Source organism: Taudactylus pleione, unplaced genomic scaffold (genome assembly GCF_031769625.1).
Source record: "Taudactylus pleione unplaced genomic scaffold, aTauple2 ptg000609l, whole genome shotgun sequence".
Classification (NCBI taxonomy): Eukaryota; Metazoa; Chordata; class Amphibia; order Anura; family Myobatrachidae; genus Taudactylus; species Taudactylus pleione.
This window is the reverse complement of record NW_028285011.1, coordinates 2,605,177-2,622,639: the sequence shown is the minus strand read 5'-3', so window position 1 is coordinate 2,622,639 and position 17,463 is coordinate 2,605,177. Positions and strand designations below refer to the sequence as shown.

Sequence of the window (17,463 nt, the reverse complement as noted above, 5' to 3'; positions counted from 1 at the left end):
ATAAGTTGGAAACATTAGAACTTAATAGACAACTAAACCCAAGAAGTAAAATTATGAACAGGGGTGATGTACCATCTTAAGTCATCTCCAAAAACCCTCCTGCTATTTTACTATGCCCTTCTTTCTCTAAGCATGACGCCACCTGAGGGACAATTCACACCGTGACTCATAAGAGTTTAATATATGAATGATAGAGGTAATATGTAGTGTTCAATGTCACCCAGGCTTTTTAATCAGCTTTGCTAAACACTAAAATATGGAATATCCTCTAATTAGAAAACTAAATCTAGCTTACATTGTTTTTAAAAAAGGTTTTTAAGAAAATAAAATAATTTCCATGGCAAATCGAAAAGTGAGATTTAATTTCAAATTAACCAACATCAGTAAAGTATGACAAAACTTTCACCTCACTAACTTGGGATGCAATGTTTTGCTCACACTTACATACGTTCGGGTCTTGCCTGGGGACACAGGGCCAGATTCAGCTTGGATCGCAACTGCTAATACACACGCAATCGGCAGACTGTTGAGTACTGCTCACGCATATGCATCAGTAGAGAATCAGGCCCACAGACAAGGGAAAGTGGATACATATGAGAGGGAGTCCAGGAACACTCCCAAAATCTGTGAGTCGCTCGGCATTCAGGGATAGTAGGAAAGTATGTTTTTGCTCCTACAGTATAACTAAAGAATGATAACACATTGACCCGCATTTTAATGCTTTATTTTACTATTAATACTAAGTTTAATTTAGCGGCTGGACATCATAGATATCAGTTTAGTAGGACATCATAGATTTCAATTTAGTAGGAAGGACACATTAGGGTGTTGCTTACTGCAACTGCCACAAATGACTTGAATAGCCTTGGTCACGGTGAACACAACCATATATCACTGAACACCCCAGGCATTAAACACACTGCACATCGTGCTGACTGCTTTTGCAGGCAGATTTTACTTGTAATCTAATGTCGGGTACACACTTGTCTGATCGGCAATCTTGCCGGTGGTCGGGGCAATTTACCTTCACCCCAGACCATGCAAGATTGCCAGTACACATTAGGAACTTTCAATGAACGACGGGCCGATGTGTCGTTCCTTCCTTCATTAATGTGCACTGCACCACATGCGATATTGCATGCGACCCATGGAAGCGGGCAGTCTGGCATACACACTGCACGATATATCCCAAATTAGGCAGATATCGTGCAAGTGTGTACCCACCCTTACAAACAAGCTTCCACAGAAGAACTCTTTGTAATGTTAACTAAATGATAGAAAAAACCCAACTACCTGGTTATATAGGGAACCCAAGTCAATTTACAGACAAGTCAACATGTGACGCCAAGCCTTTACCTGCAGCCCCCAGTTTCTTCCTGATTTATTGTCAGCTTTGATTCTTATAGCTTGTAACATCTGTAAGAACCTGCCTGCTGATATGATCTTACAGATAGGTGTTTTTATGTTATTTTCAGACATCAGAATAAATATGGATGCTATGTAGACCAATGCAGAATTATTTTCCCCTCATTGGAGAGTTCATAGAAATCTGGTAACATTTATTTATTTATTCTAAAAATCTATTTAAGCGAAAACATTGGAATATAACATACAAATCATAGTCATAAGATTTAAACACAGGTTGCAGCTATTCAATAAGGGCATTATTATATCCTTACAGTAGAGAAAACATGACCAACAAGAGCACTGTGGATAGCCATATTGCTACCTGCAAAACATAAAAATAGGTGATCTCTTCAAATAATTTGTCATTTGGAAATTGTAGTTGAATGTCACCCGTGTTGGGATGCATAAATGCTTTGCAGTTACAACATACCTTCAAGAAAAATAAAACTGCTACAAATAAGGTGTAAACAAGAGTGTCTATACCTGCATCAGATCTTTAACAAAGAGCATGTAAAGTTGCCACATAATTTAAAGTATTGGCTGTTTACATTTTGGGGTACTTATCTATGGATGAAATAAGCCAAACACTACTCTATAGGAACAAACATGGAAAAGTATTTTTATTTATATATTTTTTTACATTATCTGGAACCGCTCTTAAAAATATATAAGAAAATCATGTGAAAAATAAATATCCCTTCTGTGGTTCTACTAACTCACAAAAGTGTTATTTTACAGGTGACTGGTTCATTCATATATAATATTTTTTAGATAATTGAAAAAAATGTAAAGTCCTGTTTCATAGAACAGATTCATTCAGTTTTTGCATTTATGACAATGTGAGAAATGATATGTATTGACGAACTATGGGGTTTCCCCTGTGTGCTGCAAAAGTAATTAATTTCTACTGTACAATGGTTTGAAAAACACCTTGAAATACAAACGAACATTGCAGCCGGTTTACTTCACAAGCATTTTAAAGTAAATTGCTTCATTGTACTTACAGCCAGGCTTGGAACAAAAGAAAATTACTTTTTTTTTTCCCAAATGCTTAGTAATTGGATTTTATTTTCCAAACAATTCAAGCACGCTTGACATATCGAAAGTAAATACATTGCATGTTTATTTACTACAACATTAACAAATGGTAGGTTGGTTTGGAATATCAATTTAAGCATTAGCAAATCAATTTAAGCATTAGCAAATCACCCAATGTATTGAAATGCAAGATTGTGCTAGCAATGAAACAATGTAACATGTGAATCAATGTAGCGTGAACTAGATGTATGATTTGATAGGAGCGCTGATTTGAAACTAGTGGTTATGCAAAACCTTTTAGAAGATTATTCAACTTGAGAGGGAGCTGTTGGACTTGGTACTACTACTCATGCTTACTATAGGATTTTTTGAGGGGTGCTGACCACTGGTGAGGGCACATTTTAATTTTGGAGGGCAAAATTTGGGATGCATCGTTAAAGCTGATAAATACAGTTATATATACACATCAGTAATATAACAATAACATAAATTCAGTAACATAACATTAATATAATCAATGTTACAGTTTATGTACTCTAATATAATTCCCCCAATTCACATTATGCCACACACAGTGCGCAAAATTCACATGCCACACAATAGTGCCCCAATGTACATTATGCCACAAAGTTAGGGTTGCTATATTTCAAAAATAAAAACCAGGACATATTCACAGGGATACCATTTGAATAGTCAACCCACACCCTATTGCATAAACACTATAATATGGGAATTATATTGATGTGAAGGCAAAATACAGGCTGACATAGAATTTGGTCATGTTTTGATATTTAAAGCACATTTAAAATTGACAATTTATCCTGACTACAGTATATGCATTTTTATGTAAAAAAAATGTGTCTAATGAACAAATAAAGAAATAAGAACTCACATTATAATGCTCCCTCACTTTCATTTTGGTTTTGAGAGTAGGGGGTAAATTTACTAAGATTCGAGATGGTCCCGATTTTCAAAGTGATTTATCTCGCTTTTTACTCGCCAAAACTCGAGTGATTTAATCCCCTTTTTTTAACCAAATTTACCAACAGGTGATTTGAGGCTAAACGAGTTGGCCGATGGTGAAGCAGAACGAGATATCTCTCCTGAGTATCTCGTTTTGCAGGAGATTACTCACCCGAGATTGCAGTGTTTTCTCTCTGCAAATCTCTCCTGAGCTAGCAGCCTGCACATATCAGTGAGATATGTGTTGGCTGCTTGTGTGTTAAGACTAGGCGTGAGCGGGTTCGGATTTCTGAAATCCGAACCCCCCCGATCCGAGTCAGGCTCGACTTTTCCCGCCTGACTCGGATCTGAAATCGAGGCAAAACGTCATCATCCCGCCTTCCGGGTCTCGCGGGTTTTGGATTCAATATAAGGTACCCGCGTCGGCGCCATTTTCTCACTCGGCTGTGGACAGTGAAGAGGGAGGGTGGGAGTTAGGGCTGGCTGGGCTGTGTAGTGTAGTGTAGTGCAGTGTAGTGTTGTGCTGTGCTGTTGTTGTCCATAGGGGGTGTGTGCACTCCTCCAAAGTCCATAGGGGCTGGCTGTGTTGTGCTGTGCTGCTGTTGTCCATAGGGGCTGTGTCCACTCCTCCAAAGTCCATAGGGGCTGGCTGTGTTGTGCTGTTGTTGTCCATAGGGACTGTGTCCACTCCTCCAAGGTCCATAGGGGCTGGCTGTGTTGTGCTGTGCTGCTGTTGTCCATAGGGGCTGTGTCCACTCCTCCAAAGTCAATAGGGGCTGGCTGAACTGTGTTGTGCAGTCAGTTGTCCATAGGGGCTGTGTCCACTCCAAAGTCCTGTGCAGTGTCCCAGTCCTAAAGGGGTGCTGTAGTGTTGTCCAGGGGGTGCTCTTCCATCAGGGGTGCTCCCCCCAAGTGCAAAAAAAATAAATATTTTTTCTGTGTTTGTGAATTGTGTGCGCCTGTGTCATAAGTAAAGGGCGGGCTGGCTCGTCCGTTAAAGGGTGCTGTAACCCCCAAAGTGCACTCCAAACAAAATAAAAAAATATTTTCTGTGTTTGTGAATTGTGTGCACAGTAGCCGCACGTGCATCAACAAAGTAGCGCCAAGCGTGCGTCTGTGTCATAAGTAAAGGGCCGGCTGGCTTGTCCGTTAAAGGGTGCTGTAACCCCCAAAGTGCACTCCAACCAAAATAAAAAAATATTTTCGGTGTTTGTGAATTGTGTGCACTGTGGCTGCACGTGCATCAACAAAGGAGCAGCGCCGAGCGTGCGCCTGTGTCCCTCCAGTGTGTACTCCGAAAGAGTGTTTAGTGCAGCCGGGAAACCTTGTCAGCAAAAGGCGTAGGAGATTGCTTCCACAAAGTGTGGAGAAGATGATTTTCATAAAAATTAATTATCAACTCTTCCAGGGAGACCAGCCTCCAGAACGTACAGAGGGACCTGTGGTGGTGGATTCCAGCGGGGACGAACTAATACTCTGTGAGGATGAGGATGTACACAACACTGAAGAGGGTGAGGAATCGGTGAGTGAGGAGGATGAGGACGAAATCTTGCCACCGTAGAGCCAGTTTTTGTGCAGTGACAGATTAATTGCCAGCTTGTTTTGTGGGGGCCAAAACGAACCAATCTGAAATGATTGGTTTGTTAAAGTGTGCATGTCCTGTTTATACAACATAAGGGTGGGTGGGAGGACAATTCCATCTTGCACCTCTTTTTTTTCTTTGCATTATGTACTGTTTGGGGCCTAGTCTTTCAAACTGCCATCCTGTCTGCCACTGCAGCGTCACTCCTAGATGGGCCACGTGTTTGTGCCGCCCACTCGTGTCGCTTGGCATAGTGATCCAGCTATCTCGGTGCAACCTTTTGGACATAAAAACACTATTGTGAGGTGTGAGGTGTTCAGAATAGACTGCAAATGAGTGGAAATTAAGGTTATTGAGGTTAATAATAGCATAGGAGCAGAAAAACCCACAAATTCTGTGATTTTAGCTGTTTTTATGCTTTTTTAAAAAAAAATACAGATCCAAAACCCAGAACCCAAAACATGGAAGGGTGGTTTTGGCAAAACCAATCCAGATCCAAAACACGAAGAAAGATCCAGATCCAAAACCAAAACACGAAAGTGGCCGGTGCACACCCCTAGTTAAGACTTGTAAAAAAGGGTTAAATATTATTTAAAAAAATGACATGCTTGTCCTGGTTCTTAATTTACAGGGAAAAAAATGTGTAGGGTTCCACTGTAAATTTAAGAACCAGCACCAGGCAGCACGGACAGAGCTGGCTTTAAACATAAGTAGAAAAAAAATGACGTGAGGTTCTACGTATATTTAAAACCAGCCCTGGACCCTTTCTAGCAGGGGGCTGATGCCATAGCCAGGGGTGCCCTTTCACTGGGCCCCCCCCAGCCCATGCATCAGTCCTGACTGCTAGTCAGCCCAGGCCAGGGATCCCTGGGGAGTTGAGTACCCCTCCAAGATTTCAGTGGGACAGTCTGAATTTGAGGACTCTATCACCATCAGGGCCATACACTTGTCTTATTCGCAGTAGGATAGCTGTAATGTAAATCCTGCTTACATCTGCTCATGGCAATGAATAGGTGTTCGGAGGGAAGGTGACTAAGGAGCAGCCCTGTGCTTCACAAGTGCTATGTATGCAACCTGCGGGGTGTGACCACTGTGACATGGGGGTCTATTCAGCAGCAGTGACGATGTTGCCCAGAATATTATCAGGCATCATTGTCACAATTTTTTATCAATTGTTACATTTTATGTAAGCTATTCAGCATTTTTTCATGTAGGGACAGCGGTTGCGTTAACGCGCTGTCCCTGCAATGTTACGGAAGGCTTTGGTTTCGGGATTTCAAAAACAATACTTTCTGTTTCTGCTTCTGCGCATGCTCAATCTCAGGCCGAACAGTCTCCGTCCCTTCTTTGCGGTGACCGTCGACTGGTAATTCACTCAGAATCTGTCAAAACTGCCTAAATTGACTGACGTGTACACAGGCTTTATATTAGTTTGTATACATTATATTTATGTGCTAGTTATATTTAAAATGTATACCTACATTTTAAATACAAAAGCACATAAATATAAATGTATGCAGCCTAATATAAAGCCTGTGTACACATGTCAATCAATTTAGGCAGTTTGGCTGGAGATGCACTTACCCTCAGCAGTCAGCTCAAAGCAGGGACAGAGACTGGGCGGAGCTTCAAGATCCTGCAGGGAATTATGGGAAATTTCCCTCTGTCCCTTCAGTTTTTGGGAAATTTAAGGACTTTCTTCATATAATTCCATTCTGAGATGGCGTCATATAAAGTAAATATTTTTAGAGTAATTTAGCGCTTTTTGCTTTGCTGAATAGCAATAAGCGTTAAAGCACTGTAGAGATCAATGGCTGATCCCTACAGTGCGGTACTCTGCGAGATGGGAATAAATGGAGAAGATAATTGCGTTATCTTCCCCAGTTAACCAATTGCTGAATAATGGATTTACTTAAAAAATGCGGAAATGATAGTTTCCGCATTTTTTAATGTAAAAAAAAAATCATTGCTGAATAGACCCCATGGACACAACCCATAGTCATTTCTGGAATGTGAATGCTGGAAGGTACAGATATAGCCACGCTCATCGTTGCTGCAGTCATGCCATACAGACAGCCTAGTCGTGCCATAAAAATAGGGCACTTTGGCACGTTAAGGTGTACTAAGACGCAAGAGAATCCACAGAATGCAATTATATAGCTTCACCACTGGGTGGTGATTGCTCCACTAATGAAATCTACAGTACAATGCTGTATAGCAGCGGATGGCACTACAGGCGCCGAGCATCAGTTTCTGCAGCGTGCTCACACAATGCTTGACGTGCCTTACAGATGCATGTCCGAACTAAAAATGTCAACCTACAAAAAAAAAAACGGCTTGCATTGAGCCGTTTCTGCTTGGAAGACGCACGCAATGACACTATTAAGTAGAAAAAATATTCTTACAAATGCATGCGCCTCTTGAGCCTTCTGGTTTCCCTTCCCCCAACTAAAGTCATCATGATCCATTCATTTACATACAGTACAAAAGGCCCCATTGTGTCCATTATTTAAGCAGCTGAACCAGTCCGTCAAATCACAAGTATCATAGGGGGTTGGGGGAGGCTGCCTATAAAGACAGCCAAAGCACTACTGTCTTAAGTTGAAAAAAAAAAAAAAAAAAACGTTGGCATTCACTGACATCACCATGTCACTGCAGATTAGCACCTGCCTCCATGGCCAACTTGGCCTAGTGGTATCAACGATGCTTACCATGCCCTTTCCCTAGGGTTTGGATCCCGCAAACGATGCTTTTGTGTACACTTTTGAAAAACCATGCAGAGTTCTGCTTTTATTAATTTTTCGCTGGATACACTTTACTGTATGTTGTACGCTGCAAACCTAATTTTATGACACATAGTCCTACAGTCGCCAAGCATCATTTTCATAAGTGCGCTCACACAATGCTTGACGTGCCTTTCAGATGCATGCCGGGACCCAGGATCGCTTTATAAAGTCCTCTACTATGAACAGTTGCAAGACACCAGAAGCACTACTAAACAATGTAGAATAGTGCGGTTAATATTTGTCGCATATTGTAATACAGTAATTCACGTTTAATAGTAACTGCACGGGTTATATATCCCACTCACCAAAGATGCCAGACGAGACAGCCATTTGTGGCACCCTACATAGGGTACCCTGGGTGGAATAGGCAACGCTAAGGAGAGATCATACAATATGGGGAAGTTGCAGCATAATACATCGAAGAGCAGGGACCTTACATATCCAAGTATTTTTCATCCCACCCAAAGGCGTACCCAGGTGAGGAAACCATCTTGGGTGCACTACGAAGATTAGTGTGTGTAAAATACCATACAAGGAACAGATACAGGTCACTGAAATTGGAATGAGATGCTGGCCGGTTCAAATACAGACAGTGTGAAAGGTGAAGAATCTGACTAGGGGTGGTAAGTAGCCTAACACCCCTCTCCCCAACATAAGTCCCCGGGGGTGCCTAATCCAAACCCCTCCATCCCCGGCTAAGTGCGCATACTTACCGCTGTCCGGACGTTTGGGCTTCCGACGGTCAGGATGCAGATGCCGGTATCCTGACGTACATTGGGCTATCGGCATTATGCCAGGCAGCGGGATTCCGGCATCTGTATTTCGACTGCTGGCATCCCGTCTGCCGGCATATAAACTGCATCCCCACTGAAACATGTGTGGTGTGATATGTACTGCATGAATAGATCCACAATTATAATGTATTCTTAGAATTTCTGTGTTTAAAGTAAGACTATTTGTGTGGCAGTGTATTAAATCATGGTTAAGTATACTTACATTTGTGTGATTATGTATTTTCTTTCCTTTTTGGGGTAGATGGTGAAGCTTTCATCATGTACAGTAGCTGTGTTTCTGTAACTCGTTGCTTGTGTGTCAGTAAAGTGCAAGGGTTTGTCTTATTATACTTAGTGGAATGTCTGGTTAACAGTGAACAATGTATTTTATCTTAATGGCTTATATATGGAAATTCCAATTTTGGAGTCCTTTAAATGAAGCTGGACGTGATTTATTCATAATTAACATGTGTAGTACAGATCTAAGCTGTACTCACTGCTTAAAGCATGGGCATATTTAGCATATACATATTAAAAAAAATATCAGCTTTTTTTTTTCTTTTCCTTTTTTTGGAGAAATATATTTCTCAGTTATGGCTCAATCTGGCCATGCATATAATTGTAGCTCAGCAGACATCAAAATGTATTGATTGATATGAAGCTGGGCTAATATCTCTGTGAGTGTGGAGAAATTAGGGTTACAATGTCTTTATTTTTAGTTTCTGGTACAGGAGGCATTGCCAAAACTGCAGGTTACAACCATGCCCCTTTTACATGGCATCAGACACACTATATATGCCAGTTCCCTCATGCCTCAAAAGATGCCAGACTGAGCCTCCTTATGCCTCTTTATATGGCATCAAAGTCCCCTCAAGCCTCTTTATATAGCAACAGAGCTCCCTGATGTCTGTTTGCTGTATATAGCAACAGAGCTCTCTCATGTCCGTTTGCTGGATATAGCATCAGAGCTCTCTCATGTCCGTTTGCTGTATATAGCATCAGAGCTCTCTCATGTCCATTTGCTGTATATAGCATCAGAGGTCTCATGTCCGTTTGCTTTATATGGCATCAGAGCTCTCTCATGTCCGTTTGCTGTATATAGCATCAGAGCTCTCTCATGTCCGTTTGCTGTATATAGCATCAGAGCTCTCTCATGTCCGTTTGCTGTATATAGCATCAGAGGTCTCTCATGTCCGTTTGCTGTATATAGCATCAGAGGTCTCTCATGTCCGTTTGCTGTAAATAGCATCAGAGCTCTATCATGTCCGTTTGCTGTATATACTGTAGCATCAGAGCTCTCTCATGTCCGTTTGCTGGATATAGCATCAGAGCTCTCTCATGTCCGTTTGCTGTATATAGCATCACAGGTCTCTCATGTCCGTTTGCAGTAAATAGCATCAGAGCTCTCATGTCCGTTTGCTGTATATAGCATCAGAGCTCTCTCATGTCCATTTGCTGTATATAGCATCAGAGGTCTCATGTCCGTTTGCTGAATATAGCATCAGAGCTCTATCATGTCCGTTTGCTGTATATACTGTAGCATCAGAGCTCTATCATGTCCATTTGCTGTATATAGCATCAGAGCTCTCTCATGTCCGTTTGCTGTATATAGCATCAGAGCTCTCTCATGTCCATTTGCTGTATATAGCATCAGAGGTCTCATGTCCGTTTGCTTTATATAGCATCAGAGCTCTCTCATGTCCGTTTGCTGTATATAGCATCAGAGCTCTCTCATGTCCGTTTGCTGTATATAGCATCAGAGCTCTCTCATGTCCGTTTGCTGTATATAGCATCAGAGGTCTCTCATGTCCGTTTGCTGTAAATAGCATCAGAGCTCTATCATGTCCGTTTGCTGTATATACTGTAGCATCAGAGCTCTCTCATGTCCGTTTGCTGTATATAGCATCAGAGGTCTCTCATGTCCGTTTGCAGTAAATAGCATCAGAGCTCTCATGTCCGTTTGCTGTATATAGCATCAGAGCTCTCTCATGTCCATTTGCTGTATATAGCATCAGAGGTCTCATGTCCGTTTGCTGAATATAGCATCAGAGCTCTATCATGTCCGTTTGCTGTATATACTGTAGCATCAGAGCTCTATCATGTCCATTTGCTGCATATAGCATCAGAGCTCTCTCATGTCCATTTGCTGTATATAGCATCAGAGGTCTCATGTCCGTTTGCTTTATATAGCATCAGAGCTCTCTCATGTCCGTTTGCTGTATATAGCATCAGAGCTCTCTCATGTCCGTTTGCTGTATATAGCATCAGAGCTCTCTCATGTCCGTTTGCTGTAAATAGCATCAGAGCTCTATCATGTCCGTTTGCTGTATATACTGTAGCATCAGAGCTCTCTCATGTCAGTTTGCTGGATATAGCATCAGAGCTCTCTCATGTCCGTTTGCTGGATATAGCATCAGAGCTCTCTCATGTCCGTTTGCTGTATATAGCATCACAGGTCTCTCATGTCCGTTTGCAGTAAATAGCATCAGAGCTCTCATGTCCGTTTGCTGTATATAGCATCAGAGCTCTCTCATGTCCATTTGCTGTATATAGCATCAGAGGTCTCATGTCCGTTTGCTGAATATAGCATCAGAGCTCTATCATGTCCGTTTGCTGTATATACTGTAGCATCAGAGCTCTATCATGTCCATTTGCTGTATATAGCATCAGAGCTCTCTCATGTCCGTTTGCTGTATATAGCATCAGAGCTCTCTCATGTCCATTTGCTGTATATAGCATCAGAGGTCTCATATCCGTTTGCTTTATATAGCATCAGAGCTCTCTCATGTCCGTTTGCTGTATATAGCATCAGAGCTCTCTCATGTCCGTTTGCTGTATATAGCATCAGAGCTCTCTCATGTCCGTTTGCTGTATATAGCATCAGAGGTCTCTCATGTCCGTTTGCTGTAAATAGCATCAGAGCTCTATCATGTCCGTTTGCTGTATATACTGTAGCATCAGAGCTCTCTCATGTCCGTTTGCTGTATATAGCATCAGAGGTCTCTCATGTCCGTTTGCAGTAAATAGCATCAGAGCTCTCATGTCCGTTTGCTGTATATAGCATCAGAGCTCTCTCATGTCCATTTGCTGTATATAGCATCAGAGGTCTCATGTCCGTTTGCTGAATATAGCATCAGAGCTCTATCATGTCCGTTTGCTGTATATACTGTAGCATCAGAGCTCTATCATGTCCATTTGCTGCATATAGCATCAGAGCTCTCTCATGTCCATTTGCTGTATATAGCATCAGAGGTCTCATGTCCGTTTGCTTTATATAGCATCAGAGCTCTCTCATGTCCGTTTGCTGTATATAGCATCAGAGCTCTCTCATGTCCGTTTGCTGTATATAGCATCAGAGCTCTCTCATGTCCGTTTGCTGTAAATAGCATCAGAGCTCTATCATGTCCGTTTGCTGTATATACTGTAGCATCAGAGCTCTCTCATGTCAGTTTGCTGGATATAGCATCAGAGCTCTCTCATGTCCGTTTGCTGGATATAGCATCAGAGCTCTCTCATGTCCGTTTGCTGTATATAGCATCAGAGGTCTCTCATGTCCGTTTGCAGTAAATAGCATCAGAGCTCTCATGTCCGTTTGCTGTATATAGCATCAGAGCTCTCTCATGTCCATTTGCTGTATATAGCATCAGAGGTCTCACGTCCGTTTGCTGAATATAGCATCAGAGCTCTATCATGTCCGTTTGCTGTATATACTGTAGCATCAGAGCTCTCTCATGTCCGTTTGCTGGATATAGCATCAGAGCTCTCTCATGTCCGTTTGCTGGATATAGCATCAGAGCTCTCTCATGTCCGTTTGCTGTATATAGCATCAGAGGTCTCTCATGTCCGTTTGCAGTAAATAGCATCAGAGCTCTCATGTCCGTTTGCTGTATATAGCATCAGAGCTCTCTCATGTCCATTTGCTGTATATAGCATCAGAGGTCTCACGTCCGTTTGCTGAATATAGCATCAGAGCTCTATCATGTCCGTTTGCTGTATATACTGTAGCATCAGAGCTCTATCATGTCCATTTGTTGTATATAGCATCAGAGCTCTCTCATGTCCGCTTGCTGTATATAGCATCAGAGGTCTCTCATGTCCGTTTGCTGAATATAGCATCAGAGCTCTATCATGTCCGTTTGCTGGATATAGCATCAGAGGTCTCTCATGTCCGTTTGCTGTATATAGCATCAGAGGTCTCTCATGTCCGTTTGCTGAATATAGCATCAGAGCTCTATCATGTCCGTTTGCTGTATATAGCATCAGAGCTCTCTCATGTCCGTTTGCTGTATATAGCATCAGAGCTCTCTCATGTCAGTTTGCTGTAAATAGCATCAGAGGTCTCTCATGTCCGTTTGCTGTAAATAGCATCAGAGCTCTCTCATGTCCGTTTGCTGTATATACTGTAGCATCAGAGCTCTCTCATGTCCGTTTGCTGGATATAGCATCAGAGCTCTCTCATGTCCGTTTGCTGTATATAGCATCAGAGGTCTCTCATGTCCGTTTGCAGTAAATAGCATCAGAGCTCTCATGTCTGTTTGCTGTATATAGCATCAGAGCTCTCTCATGTCCATTTGCTGTATATAGCATCAGAGGTCTCATGTCCGTTTGCTTTATATAGCATCAGAGATCTCTCATGTCCGTTTGCTGTATATAGCATCAGAGCTCTCTCATGTCCGTTTGCTGTATATAGCATCAGAGCTCTCTCATGTCCATTTGCTGTATATAGCATCAGAGGTCTCTCATGTCCGTTTGCTGTATATAGCATCAGAGCTCTCTCATGTCTGTTTGCTGTATATACTGTAGCATCAGAGCTCTATCATGTCCATTTGCTGTATATAGCATCAGAGCTCTATCATGTTCATTTGCTGTATATAGCATCAGAGCTCTCTCATGTCTGTTTGCTGTATATAGCATCAGAGCCCTCTCATGTCCGTTTGCTGTATATAGCATCAGAGCTCTCTCATGTATGTTTGCTGTAAATAGCATCAGAGGTCTCTCATGTCCGTTTGCTGTATATACTGTAGCATCAGTGCTCTCTCATGTCTGTTTGCTGTATATAGCATCAGAGCTCTCTCATGTCTGTTTACTGTATATAGCATCAGAGCTCTCTCATGTCCGTTTGCTGTAAATAGCATCAGAGCTCTCTCATATCAATTTGCTGAATATAGCATCAGAGCCCTCATGTCCGTTTGCTGTATATAGCATCAGAGCCCTCATGTCCGTTTGCTGTATATAGCATCAGAGCTCTCTCATGTCCGTTTGCTGTATATAGCATCAGAGCTCTCTCATGTCCGTTTGCTGTATATAGCATCAGAGCCCTCATGTCCGCTTGCTGTATATAGCATCAGAACTCTCTCATGTACGTTTGCTGTATATAGCATCAGAGCTCTCTCATGTACGTTTGCTGTATATAGCATCAGAGCTCTCTCATGTATGTTTGCTGTATATAGCATCAGAGGTCTCTCATGTCCGTTTGCTGTATATACTGTAGCATCAGAGCTCTATCATGTCCGCTTGCTGTATATAGCATCAGAGCCCTCATGTCCGTTTGCTGTATATAGCATCAGAGCTCTCAAATGTCCGCTTGCTGTATATAGCATCAGAGCTCTCTCATGTACGTTTGCTGTATATAGCATCAGAGCTCTCTCATGTATGTTTGCTGTAAATAGCATCAGAGCTCTCTCATGTCAGTTTGCTGTAAATAGCATCAGAGCTCTCTCATATCCATTTGCTGAATATAGCATCAGAGGTCTATCATGTCCGTTCGTTTGCTGTATATAGCATCAGAGCTCTCTCATGTCTGTTTGCTGAATATAGCATCAGAGTTCTCATTAAAAATAGCTTAAAAGCTACAGATTAAAGAAAATCACCATGGTTGTTGCAAATGTGACACTGCTCTAATGCACGAAATAACAAATTGGATGTACAAATTTGTTTCCTATAAAAGTACATTCCACACTTGCGTATAAATGTAACAGATTTCAATTCATTCACTTTAAAGAATATGGTGGGCCTTGATTCATTCAGGAAAAATTTGAACTGAATAGAGTCTTGCTCAATGCAATATAATAAAGCATGTCAATGTGCATGTCCTGTTCAAAATTGGGGACACAGACACACTGGCCTGATGCTCTTGTGTGGTGCACATAAAAGCCCCCATTTATCACTGATGGTAAATACCAGTACAATTTATTGTTTAGTATCACTGTGATACAATCCACTGATATTTACCAATACTTACCCCTCTGTCAAGGTCCCGTGAAGTCCAGCAAAGTCCTCCTCCTCTGTGAGGTCCTCCGCTGGGCTGCTGGCAGCCTAACGCTGACAGTGACAGGGCTCCTGTGTTATACACATGCGCAATGGTCTGTATGCGCATGTGCATGATACGGGGACCTGGCAGTGCCTGGAAGGATTCGTTGAAACCGGAAAGGCACCGCCGAGACTCCATTGCCGGCAATGGGGACTGCATCGCTCTCGACATCTAAAAGATGGTGAGAGCGATGCTTGACAAACAGCTGTAATCTTAGACTACCGCTGTTTGATAAATCCAGAAAGGGTGGCATAACCCCTTTAGTGAGCGCTAAAGGGGTTATGCTTCATTGATAAATGGTGGCCACAAAGTGGTAAAAATGGGAAAAATAAACTCGATCCGATTTGCCAAACCCCATAATGACACTATTGATCAAACCATTTCAGGGTATACTGTCAGAATGTTGATAGTAAGGGGTAAATTTACTGAGCATCGAATTTGGTCGAGTTTAGTTTTTTTAACTCGATTTGCGAATCTCGCGTGATTTTCCAATTTTTCATCTCGCAAATGTACTAAGAATTGAGTTTAGCTGAAAGTGAGTTGCCGATGGTGAAGCAGATCGAGATATCTCCCCCGAGTTGCAAGTGAAGATGAGATTACTCACCCGAGATTGTAGTGTTTTCTCTCTGCAAATCTCTCCTGAGCTAGCAGCCTGCACATATCAGTGAGATATGTGCTGGCTGCTTGTGTGTTAGACCTGTAAAAAATGGGTTAAACTCTCTAAATAAAATTACGTGAGGTCCCCCACCAAAAGGGTAACAAGCCCGGACTTGTCAGCGGGTCCTGGTTCCAAAAATTACGGCGAACAAAATGAGTAGGGTTCCACCGTAATTTAGGAACCAGCACCGGTCCTGGTTTTAAATATAGGGGGAAAAAATTGCGTAGGGGTCCCCCTATATTTAAAACCAGCACAGGACCCAAAACGGCCAGGCTGTAATGCCACAGCCCGGAGACCCTAATACCGGGGCTCCGTGGCCAAAGCATTATCAGCCCAAGCCGGTCAGGCCAAGCTGGGGATCTCAGGGGAAGTGGGGACCCCCATAAGAAGGAGTCCCCCCCGAAACAACAGGCTTGGTCTGAAACCCGAGTTTTACAAGTGAGATTAAAGAACGCTCTCGAAAACTCACCCGAGTTTGTCTTTAGCAAATTTGCGAGATGAAAAATATGCCTAAACTCACCCGAGATTGTCATCTCGACCAAACTAGAATCTTAGTACAATTACCTCTAAGAATGTTGACAGCAGAATATCGACATGGTCTGAATGTCATTATTCAACATGCCGACACACTCACAATGTCCACAATGAAAGATTATCGACATTGTCAGAATGTTGATATTGTGTCGCCAGCCTCTGCTGTGTTGGATGACCACAAACTTTTTAACATGCTGCAGTATTTTGAGTAGGACTGAACAATGCATTTACTTTTGTGGTTTGTGTAGAAATATATCCATATTTTGCATTTGCTTCAATAACATCATGCAGCAAATGCAATGTTATCATTTGGAACAATTGTATTGGTATTTGGACTGTCATTTAGCCAAGCGACACATAAAAGTGCCAAGAAGCAATGAAACTGCTATTTCTGCTGTAACTATTGTTGCATGACAAAAGCTGTAAAAGAAAAAACTATTAAGCTCACTAAACAATATGACATGGGTGAATATTCTCATACAGGAGAATGGAGTATCATGGGACAGAAGCTGAAAAGACAGGAGGCTGGAGAAACACAGAGGGTAGGAGGCTGGAGCAACACGGGAGACATAACGCTGCAGAAACAGAGGGGGCAGGAGGCTGGAGACACACAGGGGTCAGGAGGCTGGAGTGACACAGGGTGCAGGAGGCTGGAGTGACACAGGGTGCAGGAGGTTGGAATGACATGGGGTGCAGGAGGCTGGAGTGATGGGACAGGAGGCTGGAGTGACATGGGGCAGGAATTTGGAGTGAGAGGGGCAGAGGCTGGACTGACAGGGGGCAGGAGCCATGAGTGACATGGGGCAGGAGGCTGGAAAGACAGCAGGCTGGAGACACAGGGGGCAAGAGGCTGGAGTGACACCGGGGGGAAGGAGGCTGGAGAGACATGTGGTGCAGAAGGCTGGAGAGACACAGGGTGCAGGAGGCTGGAGAGACAGGGTACAGGAGGCTGGAGAGACACAGGGAACAGGAGGCTGGACAGACACAGGGAACAGGAGGCTGGACAGACACAGGGGTCAGGGACACAAGAAGCTAAAGAGACAGGGGCTGGAGTGACAATGGGATGGAGTCTGGAAAGATGGGAGGCTGGAGTAGCAGGGGGCAGGAGTGACAGTGGGTAGGAGAAACAGGCAAGAGTGACATAGGGCAGAAGGCTGGAGATACAGGAAGCTAGAGATACAGAGGGCAGGAGGTTATAGACACAGGGTGCAGGAGGCTAGATACACAGGGGACAGAAGGCTAAATAGACACAGGGAGAAGGAGGCTGGAGAGACACAGGGGTAAGGAGGTGACACAGTGGGTACAAAACTGGATGAACCACTGTTGTATGATGATGACATTGGTTATATTCATACACAAACAGGCATCTTCCGGACCATGTGATCTCCTACATGAAAAGTGAATACCGACTG

The 17,463-nt window shown here is 42.7% G+C and overlaps 1 protein-coding gene across 2 annotated transcripts in view; it reads right to left on the bottom strand.

The window, feature by feature from the left end:
• GABRB3 (gamma-aminobutyric acid type A receptor subunit beta3) overlaps positions 1–17,463 on the bottom strand; it is a 224,982-nt gene that overhangs the window by 91,664 nt on the left and 115,855 nt on the right. The gene's annotated exons all lie outside the window — the stretch shown is intronic.